Here is a 10252-nt window from a genome sequence, read left to right as displayed (position 1 = left end):
TCGAAAGGATAGAAAGAAAAAGCAATTTCTAAACCGGTCGGGAGACGGAATATTTATAGAGGTACGATTCATCGCGATGTGAACCTTTGGGCCGCGTATCGACCGCGTCGAGATCTGTGCAGGCAGACTGAGGAAAGACGTGGAGTGCTTTGAGAGCTGTGTAACATGCGATCCAACGGTTGATGTCGCGAAGAAAGATCAATCGTTCCTTCGCGCGAAGGATACAACCCGAATACGGACCCACAGGTGGGCTTCCTTGTCCTTTCCGGGCCGGGCTTACAAACTTTTTGGATCCCACTAATTTGAGGTCGGAGGAAGGAACGAGGAATTGCAATCTATTATTTTCTATTGCATTATGAGTACTTGTACTCATCAGTAGGGTGGCAATCTGATTCAATAAATCCGACTCATGATGTCATTATTTGAGCTGGATTTGGATCAAGAGTTTTTTAGTCAGGATTTGAAATGAGTCAAATTTTCTGACCAAATTTTAAATGGGTCGGTTATAGATCAAAATTTCAATTTGCTTTGGGTCATGACGTTAGAGTTTTATCTGCATAGAAAAAATTTAGATAAGATTAAATCATGAGAAGAATATTTTAAATGATTAATTTTTTTTTTTAGATATAAAAGGATGTTTAGTTTGCAACTAAAATTGAAATCAAAATAGGTTAGAATAGAAATTAAAATAGCTCATGATCGGAATAGAAATCAGAATTAAGATTTGGATCTTAAAGGATAATCGGGATTAGATTTTAGAGAGATTAGACTTTTTCATTCCGTTCCTGAATCGAAATTGGAATAGAACTCTTTTAATGAATAGGTTAGAATAAATGTCATCGCTTTCCATTTTCATTCCAAGCCTCAATTTTTCCAATCAAATACTCCTTTAATTATTTAAATTATTTTAAAAATTATCTAATAAAAATTGTAAATATTAAATTTGATAACTTAGTTTAGATTTGTGAGAGATTAAGTCTTGCAAAATAGATGAGAATAAGATCAAACAGGTTACCCACAATAACATGTGAACGGACATGAATTAAGATGGATCTTGATCCAATACCGGGTTAAGCCGAGTATGGGTCAAGGTTTTGTATGTTATTATCCTTACTTGGCTTGACATGATCAATTAACCCTCATAGTTACAGGTAAGGGAATTGCATTACCTTACATAGGCAATGACCATTATCTACCACACCAAGTTTAGCTAAAAACTGCAAACATCAAGGACATGTATTTTGGAATAACAATATTGCATTGATTATATATTTCACGAATGCTAGTTTCATACAGCTTGAATGTCTCACATGACTAAACCGCAAAGGTTGGCTTGCTATAATGACTGGTGCATGCATTAGACATTCCCAGTACATAAAACAATTGCTCTTTTTTGGTGCTTTTTAAGATCCTATGCATATTTAGTCAAATGATGCAAAAATTAACTCCCTCTCTCTCTCTCTCTCTCTCTCTCTATTTTATAAGTTCAACGTCCGAGATTGATCTGTAAATGGATCGACTTGGATTTTAAGATGGAGAACAATTTCCAATGCACATTCACCAAGGGCGCCGCATGCACTGCATGTGCTGACAACTAGTTGTGCCTTTAGAGTTAGCGTATATTAAATTATCAGATATAAGTACCTGATTGACTTAAATTTGACCTCAAAACCATGGTTGTGTTCCAAGCAGTAACATGGATTACGATCATGCATCGCTGTGGAGTTTCTTAGGAACATTTGGGACCAGATTCGGTATTCAAGCCTAGCCTGAAGATCCATCACCAATTCAAGCTAGTCAAGTAGGCAGGAAATCTACAGCACATTTTTCAAGAGTGGTGCATGTATTTATAAGCTATCTCGTGTGTGTAGAGAGAGAGAAAAGGGAAAGTCAAACTACAATCAGATCGATCGGATTTGAATCAGATTTGAACTCAGATCAAAATTTTATAATAAAAATCTTATATAAATATTTCAAATCATTGAATATGATCTCCTATTTTAAAACTGCTTGTACACAAAAAAATTATATGATTTAGAGATCTTTAACCTATACATTAAATAGTCAAAAATTAAACAGCCTAAATAAAATTAGATTATATGTATTTTTTAATCACTTGATGTATGACTAGAAATCTTCAAATCATATGATTTTGGAGTGCAAGCAGTTTTGAGATAATAGATCATATCTAATAGTTCAGAACATTAATATAGACTCATATTGTCCAATTTTTGATCTGATCGTATCTGAGCCTAAATCCAGTTGACCTTAATTTTGTGCAAATAGGTATTAAGAGTATATTTGATTTACATCCAGAATCATAATTGAAATAAATTGGAATGAAAATCAAAATGATCATTCTCCTAATGCGTTTAGTTCATAGAGATTGAATTTTGTAAGATTAGAACATTCTCATTTTCTTTAGAATCGGAATAGCAATGAAACCTCTCCAACCATATCGTTAGAACGAGAGTCATTTGTTCTTATTCCTATTTTATAATTCAACTCCTCCCAACTAAATATGCCCTAAGTATATTCTGGTAGATGTTAATTGTAGCACTATCGAGGTCTAATGGACCAGAAACTACTTTCAAGCCATCAAAATTAGCTCCCTCTCGATCATTCACGTTCTGCTATTTAATCAAAGCCCCGATATCTACCGAGACTCAAACTCAGGTCACTTGTATGAAAGTAAAGGCCCATTTCGCTAGGCCACTCTCCCGATGGTTTTTAAAGAAGGATTTGAATAGATCCCTTAGTCTTCCAACAAATCCAAGCACGAGCATTCTAATCACCATGGCTACTGTCCACAACATGACCTTTGGGAATTGCTTGACCAAGTCTAGTTCAAGAACCAGTGCAGCACGAGGAAGGAGAGGAAGGAGGTCAAGAAGCTATGAGCCAAAAATACTAGCAAAGGCAAACTTAGTGTGATACTGCTGTTGATGCTGCTTTGATTGCTGGCAGTGATAGGAGGCTAATGGTGGAGGTGAAATCAGTTGGATTTGAAAAAAAATTAAAAACTCAAAATTTCTCCCATCTAATTTCAATCAAACCTCTAGCTTTTATGAAGTTTAGTCCTACATTGGGAAAAAAAAAAGAGAAAGAAATTTATTTTGAAGACCCTTCTTTTGGGCCTATGAATATAAGCGTGTGGCTCGGCCCAGCTTACATGTGCGCGATCGCACCCTTATCATGGTGGGGCCTATATTTTGTTTCTCTGATATTTTTTTTGCTTTTTGAATATTGTGTTTTGCCCGTTAAGATTTTAACATTGGACTAGCTAGTCCATGGACCTATAAAATGGCCTTATGATGGAGTGATTTAGAGGTAGAAAAAATACTTGCTCCTTCCTCTCTTCAGATCTCGTTTCTTCTCATATTTTCTTCTTCAAATTTTTTCTTGATTCTTTGATCATTCATCTGTTGGGTCGAAGCTCTGTCATCCTCTCGACGGTTGTGTCCGTAGAAAAGATCTCCAGTTGTATCTTGGGGCAGATTTCTCGAGTCTGATCCCACACGAGGGTCAAATATCGCCTTAGGATAGTACAATACACACCTCCGATCTGTAAGCTTTAGATTGATTTAATATTAATTTAATATTTATTTTAGATTGATTTAATGTTAATATTTGCTTGTTAGTTTAATTAGATTGCAATTGGCTCTTGTGGGAAGTAAGATTCCAAACAATCTAAGGTGATTCCCGTTCTAATTATGATTTAATTACTAATAGTCTATCAAATTTTTTGATATAATAATTATTTGATCTTATATAGTCAATTCTGTTAGTGATAGTGTAATAGTTATTTTCTCATCTTGGTAAGTTAGTAATAGTGTATAACTAGTATTTATTTTTCTACTAATAGCCTATTGAAAATTTAATTTTGTTATAAAAAAATTAAAATTTCTATTTATTAGTTCTATTTTGCATTAAAATTTATTAAAATTTATGTTTATCAGTTCTGTTTTGCATTAAAATTTATTTAAATTTCTATTTATCAATTCTATCCTACATTAAAATTTATTTAAATTTCTGTTTATCAATTTTATTCTACTTTAAAATTTATTTCTTATTGTCAGTAGAAAATAATAAAATTTTACAGATAAATCAGCAATATAGAATCATTAAAATATTTTGATATATATTTTTTGCAGCTCCTTTCTCTTATAGTCTTGTTCCTTAGTTTTCTTTTGAGATTTTTTTCTATGGGTTCTAAAGCTTTATCTAGTCTCAAATCTAATAGGTTCAATGAAAAAGACTTTCTTAGGTGGCAAGAACAATTAAAAGTCTAGTTGATATCTTTAGGTTTACTATCTACATTGAGAAAATCACTACCATTTAAATCATCCTTCTCTTGCACAAATTCTAAATCCTCTAAAAAAATAGATTATCACTATAGGCTTAGAATTCTAAGTTGCCTATTTAATGAATTATATAAAATTTATAGAAAATATAAGATTTCTAAAGATTTTTGGCAAGCTTTAGAAGAAACTTATATCCGAGATAATGAGGGAGCTATAAGGTTCACCATTTCCAACTTCCACAATTTTAAAATGGTGGACAATATATCTGTCAATGATCAAATTCATCAATTTTAAAATCTAGTCTAAGAGATTTATAGAAGGGGATCTACTCTGGATGAAAACTATCAGGTATCATGCTTGATAGACAAGCTTCCATCCTCTTGGTCTCAATTTGCTCATAACCTTAGAAGATCATAATCTTCCCTCAATTTTAAGATTGTTCTTCAATCTATTAAGATAGAAAATCAATTTAGAATTAAAAAAAAAAAATCAAAAAAATCAAGAAAATCAACTTCAAACTAAGGTTAATCTAATTGAATCTCAAAATCCAAGTCCAAATCCTATAGGTCAAACTTATAGAGGTCAAAATCCAAATTTCAAAGCTAAAGAAAAGGATATAGCTAGATTTTAAAATCAAAAGCCTAGGTTAACAATCAATCCCAAAAACCTAAGGAATAAGGTAATGAGAGGTTTTACTTTCTCTGTAGTCAGGACAACCATCTTGTATTCAAATATTTTCACTAGAACCAGCAGAAGGTTATCTATAAAAAGAAGAACATGAAGAATCAAACTCAAACTAAACCTTAGGTCAATATGATAGAAGGAGAACCATCTTCTTTTAGGTCGGTCTTTTTTTCTCTATCTATCAATTTAACCTACTTGATTTAAAATGGTGGTTATATATCAGAGCCAACATCCATGTCTGTTCTGATAGGTCTTATTTTTCATCATATCAAGGATTAAGTAGAGGAAGTATAACCATGGGTGATGGGATAACTACCAAAATTTTTAAAAGTGGAACAATTAACCTGAAGCTTACTTCAGGAAAAATTTTAACTCTTCGAAATGTGCAGCTTGTAACCACCATAAGAAGAAATTTGTTAAGTGATTCTCTACTTATTCAATTAGATTTTAAGGTTATTTTAGGATCTAATAAAATTATAATTTCTAAAGGAGATGTATATATTGGAATGGGCTTTGTGTTCGAAGAGTTGTTCAAGTTAAATGTATTCTCTCCTTCCAAAATCAATGAAAGTTCTGTTAGCTCTTCCTCGTCTCTTGTACTAAATTTTGAATCTTGTGGAACATGGTATGGAAGATTAGGTCATGTCAATCTTAGATCAATCCAAAAAAGTCTTGTCTTAACCTAATTCTAAAATTCAATATTGATCAAAATTCAAAATGTGAAGTTTGTGTTCCGGCCAAACAACCTAAAAAATCTTTCAAGTCTGTAACTTTTAGAGATACTCACATTCTCGAACTTATTCATAATGATATCTGTGATTTTAATAGAGATCCAATTCGTGGAGGTAGTTATTATTTTGTAACTTTTATTGACGACTTTTTTAAATTTTGCTATACTTATTAAAGATCAAAGATGAAGTCTTAAACAAATTTAAGGTTTATAAAGCAAAAGTTGAAAATCAATTTGAAAAAAGAATTAAAATCTTAAGGTTTGATCGAGGAGATAAATATATTTTAAATGAATTGATCCTATTCTATGAAGAAAATATATAGGATAATTTATGAAGTTACTGCTCCTTATTCTTCTAGATTGAATGGCACGGCTGAGCGAGAGAATCGAATCCTATTAGACATAGTTAATGCCATAATTATAAGTTCTAGTACACCTCAAAATTTATGAGAAAAATCTCTTCTATCAGTCTGCTATATCCTAAATAGAATTTCTCCTAAAGATAAAGAAAAGATATCCTTTGAACTTTGGAAAGGATATCCTCCTAGGCTTAGTTACTTTCGAGTTTGGGGGTACTTGGCTAAAGTTGGAATTTCTGAACCAATAAAGGTTAAGATAGGACCTAAAACTATTGATGCTATTTTTGTTGACTACTCTTTAAATAGTAATACTTATAGATTCTTTATTGTCAACTTTGAAATACCTTCAATATCAAACAATATTATTATTGAATCTAAAGATGTAGCTTTTTTCGAAAATATCTTTTCTTTTAAAACTCAAATTTTTAAATCAATCACTAATCAACCATTCTCTTCTGATTTACTACCACCACCATCATCTATTCCTACTCCAGTAGAATCAACTTCGGAACCTGAGCTTAGGAGAAGCAAGAGAAATAGGGTTAAAAATACTTTGGTGATGGTTTTTTTACTTTTTTGATAGAAGATACTCTACCTCTTTTCAAAAAGTCATGGACTCTTTTGATGCTCCATTATAGAAGGAGGCAATACATAGTAAAATCGAATAAATTATTAAAAACAACACTTAGATTATCACTGATTTACCTTCTGGAAACAAATCTTTAGGGTACAAATAGATCTTCAAAAAGTAATTAGGGACTAATGGTACACTTGAAAAATATAAAGCAAAACTTGTTGTTCAAGGTTTTGGATAAAAAATCGATATTGACTTCTTCGATATCTATTTGCCTGCAGCTCACATAACTACTATCTGAGTCTTACTTGCCTTAGCTTCTATCAATAAACTTATTGTTCATCAAATAGATGTTAAGACTATCTTTCTGCATAAAGATCTTGAAGAAGAGATTTACATGCAACAGCCTGAGATTTTTTTATGCCAGGCCAAAACATAAAGTTTGCAGATTTGTTCGATCTCTCCATAGATTAAAGCAAGCTCCTAAGCAATGGCATGAAAAGTTTGATTAAATAATTTTTTCTTATCGATTTCAAATCAATGAATCAAATAATTATCTATATTATAAATAATTTGATGATCGATTCATTCTTCTTTGCCTCTATGTTGATGATATTTTGATTCTTGCTGCTGATATTGACTTAATTAATAACATCAAGAATTTTCTATCACATCATTTTGATATGAAAGATTTAGATGAAGCTGATATAATTCTTGGTATGAAGATCATTGGTACTTTTGATTCAATTTGTCTTTCCTAATCTCACTATACTAAATGATTATTAATAAATTTGGATATTTCGATTCTACTTCTGTATCTACTCCTTATAATCCATTCATCCATCTTTTGAAGAATACAGAAAAATCTGTAAATCAAGAAAAATATGCTCAAATTATTGATTCATTAATGTATCTATCTAATTGGATTAGACCTGATATTGCTTATATTATTTTTAGACTCAGTAAATATACAAGTAATCCTAATCTAGTTTATTGAACTACTTTAGAGAGAGTGTTCCAATATCTTAAAAGTACTATAGATTCTTTCTAACATTTTGTAAGTTATCCAAATATACTTGAGAGTTATAGTGATTCAAATTGAATTTCTAATATAATAGATGTTAAATCAACTTCTGGCTATGTATTTTTTTTAGGAGAAAGTGTTGTTTCTTGACAATCTTCCAAACAAATAATTTTAGCCAAAAATACTATGGAAGCTGAACTTGTTGTCTTTAATTATATCTATTTTAAAACTGAATGGCTAAAAAAACTTCTATATGAGATTCCTTTAATATCTTCTCCTATTCTTCTAATATCAGTTTATTGTGATTCAAGAGATGCAATAGATTTTTATAAAAAAAAATTATGAATACTAAAATAAACATGCATATTAAACTAAGACAAAAATCTGTAAAAAGAAAAGAAAAACTTCAAATAACTTTTTTGAATCATGTTGCAACTAAACTTAATCTAGCAGATTACCTTACAAAAGGCTTAAATATGACTAAGGTCCTATAATCATTAAGAGAGATGGGACTTAGCCTATAAAGGACCTTTTAGTAGTGGAAACCTAATCTCTATAATAAGAGATCTCTTGAAAGAGATTTAATATGGTAATAACAAGCTGGTTGGTTGTCAGGGAGCACATATGATTTATTTGATATAGGAATCATAGACTCCAGTCCATCCCTATGATGATTAGTGCTTCTATGTAATAGTTAAGAAGAATTTATCTCTTAATGAGATCCAAAAGATATTTTTCGAAATTTGATACTATACACATCTTTGAAGGGGCTCACCTATATAAGAGTATCCATGCTTGACCGCGGCTAGCTAGAGATATAGACAATCTCTAAAAACTTTTATAAAATAATCAAGATATCTGCACATAGCCATTAATATGCAAACATGCAATATGAGCTTCTGTATTATATATATAATAGTAAAAATCTAAGTTAAAGGAATATAGTTCAAAATCTGATTCACTCCGCTTCTTTCAGATTGATATTATTAACACTAAGTGAAATTAAGTCATAAAAGATACTTTACCAATTACACAATATTTATATCTAGTAAAAAAATATTTTATATTATTAATTTTAATTATGTTAGAAATTTTGAGTTTTAAGAAGAATTGTTGTTTTTGGAGAAAAATTAAAAACTCAAAAATTTGTCTATCTATTTCCAACCAAACCTCTAGCTTGCATGAAGTTTAGTCCCACATTGGAAAAAAAAAAAAATTATTTTGAAGATCCTTCTCTTGGGCCTATGAACACGCGCATGCGGCCCGGCCCGACCCAGCTTACATGTGCATGATCGTGCCCGCATCTGTGGCAGGGCGGAGCGTAGATTTTATTTCTCTGATCTTTATTTTTTCTATTTTTCGGACATTGTGTTTTGCCCATTGCGATTGGTTAAAGTTATTTCCGCTCATTTTGCAATTGGTTAAGTTATTTCCACCCATTTTGCGGTTGGTTAAATTATTTCCACTTATTTTATGATTGGTTAAGTTGTTTCCATCCATTTAGACTGGATAATTATGAGATTAACGTTGGACTAGCTAGTCCGTGGGCCTATAAAATAACCCTGTAGTGGAGGAGTTTAGAGGTAGAAAAAAAACTTGCTCCTTCCTCTCTTTTGATCTCATTTCTTTTTCTCCATCAGTGTTTTCTTCTTCAAAATTTTTTTTGATCCTTTAATCATTCATTTGCTGGATTGAAGCTCCGTCATCCTCTCTACAGTTGTATCTGTAGGGAAGGTTTATAGTTGTATCTTGGGATGGATTTTTCGAATCTGATCCCATATGAGGATCAAAATTTATTTTAAAATAGTGCACTGTATACCTCCAATCTGTAAATTTTAAATTGATTTAATATTAATTTTAAATTGATTTAATATTAATATTTATTTATTAATTTAATTAAATTATAATCGATCTCCATGAAAAATAAGATTTCTAACCAGATCCAATCCTCGGTGATTGAGGGTTGGACATTCCATTTTTATCTTCAGAATATTTGCGAACACTATGTGCCCCAAACTTCTTTTGTATGAACAAGATGCTGACAACTAAAAGTACAAATATTGTACATCTTGCATAATTATATCAATGCCTGCTGCTCTGGGAGAGATTTCAAAACATTGATAACTTCGACAAAGGCTCCTTTAAAATTAAGCCTTTCAAAGCAATATATACGGCGAAATCTTTTAAAACCCTTTTTGATTTTCATAAGAATTTCTGTTGGCAAACCCCTTCAAAATTACCATTGCCAGTAAGCTAAAGCCCCTGCCCTTCGAAGTATTTCTACGGAAAATCAAAGAATCTATAATATATCTTTCACAAAAATATATAACATTATGATTAATGAAAGAATATCAAAATTATTTTCAATTTGCTTTTAATGATCCTATCAATGTACCGACATTTATATTCCATATATGCCTGAGCACTATAGCTAGTCGAATATAGACATGCAACTGGATTACGTATAATGTCAATAAAAACTGAACTATTAAATGAAGTGAAAAAGATGTGCATTAATTAAAGGAATCAATCCAAGGAATACAACGGATGTTCTAAGATGGCAATATCTTTCCGAGT

This window comes from Elaeis guineensis, chromosome 3, assembly GCF_000442705.2.
Source record: "Elaeis guineensis isolate ETL-2024a chromosome 3, EG11, whole genome shotgun sequence".
Taxonomy (NCBI): domain Eukaryota; kingdom Viridiplantae; phylum Streptophyta; class Magnoliopsida; order Arecales; family Arecaceae; genus Elaeis; species Elaeis guineensis.
This window is presented reverse-complemented; position numbering follows the sequence as displayed.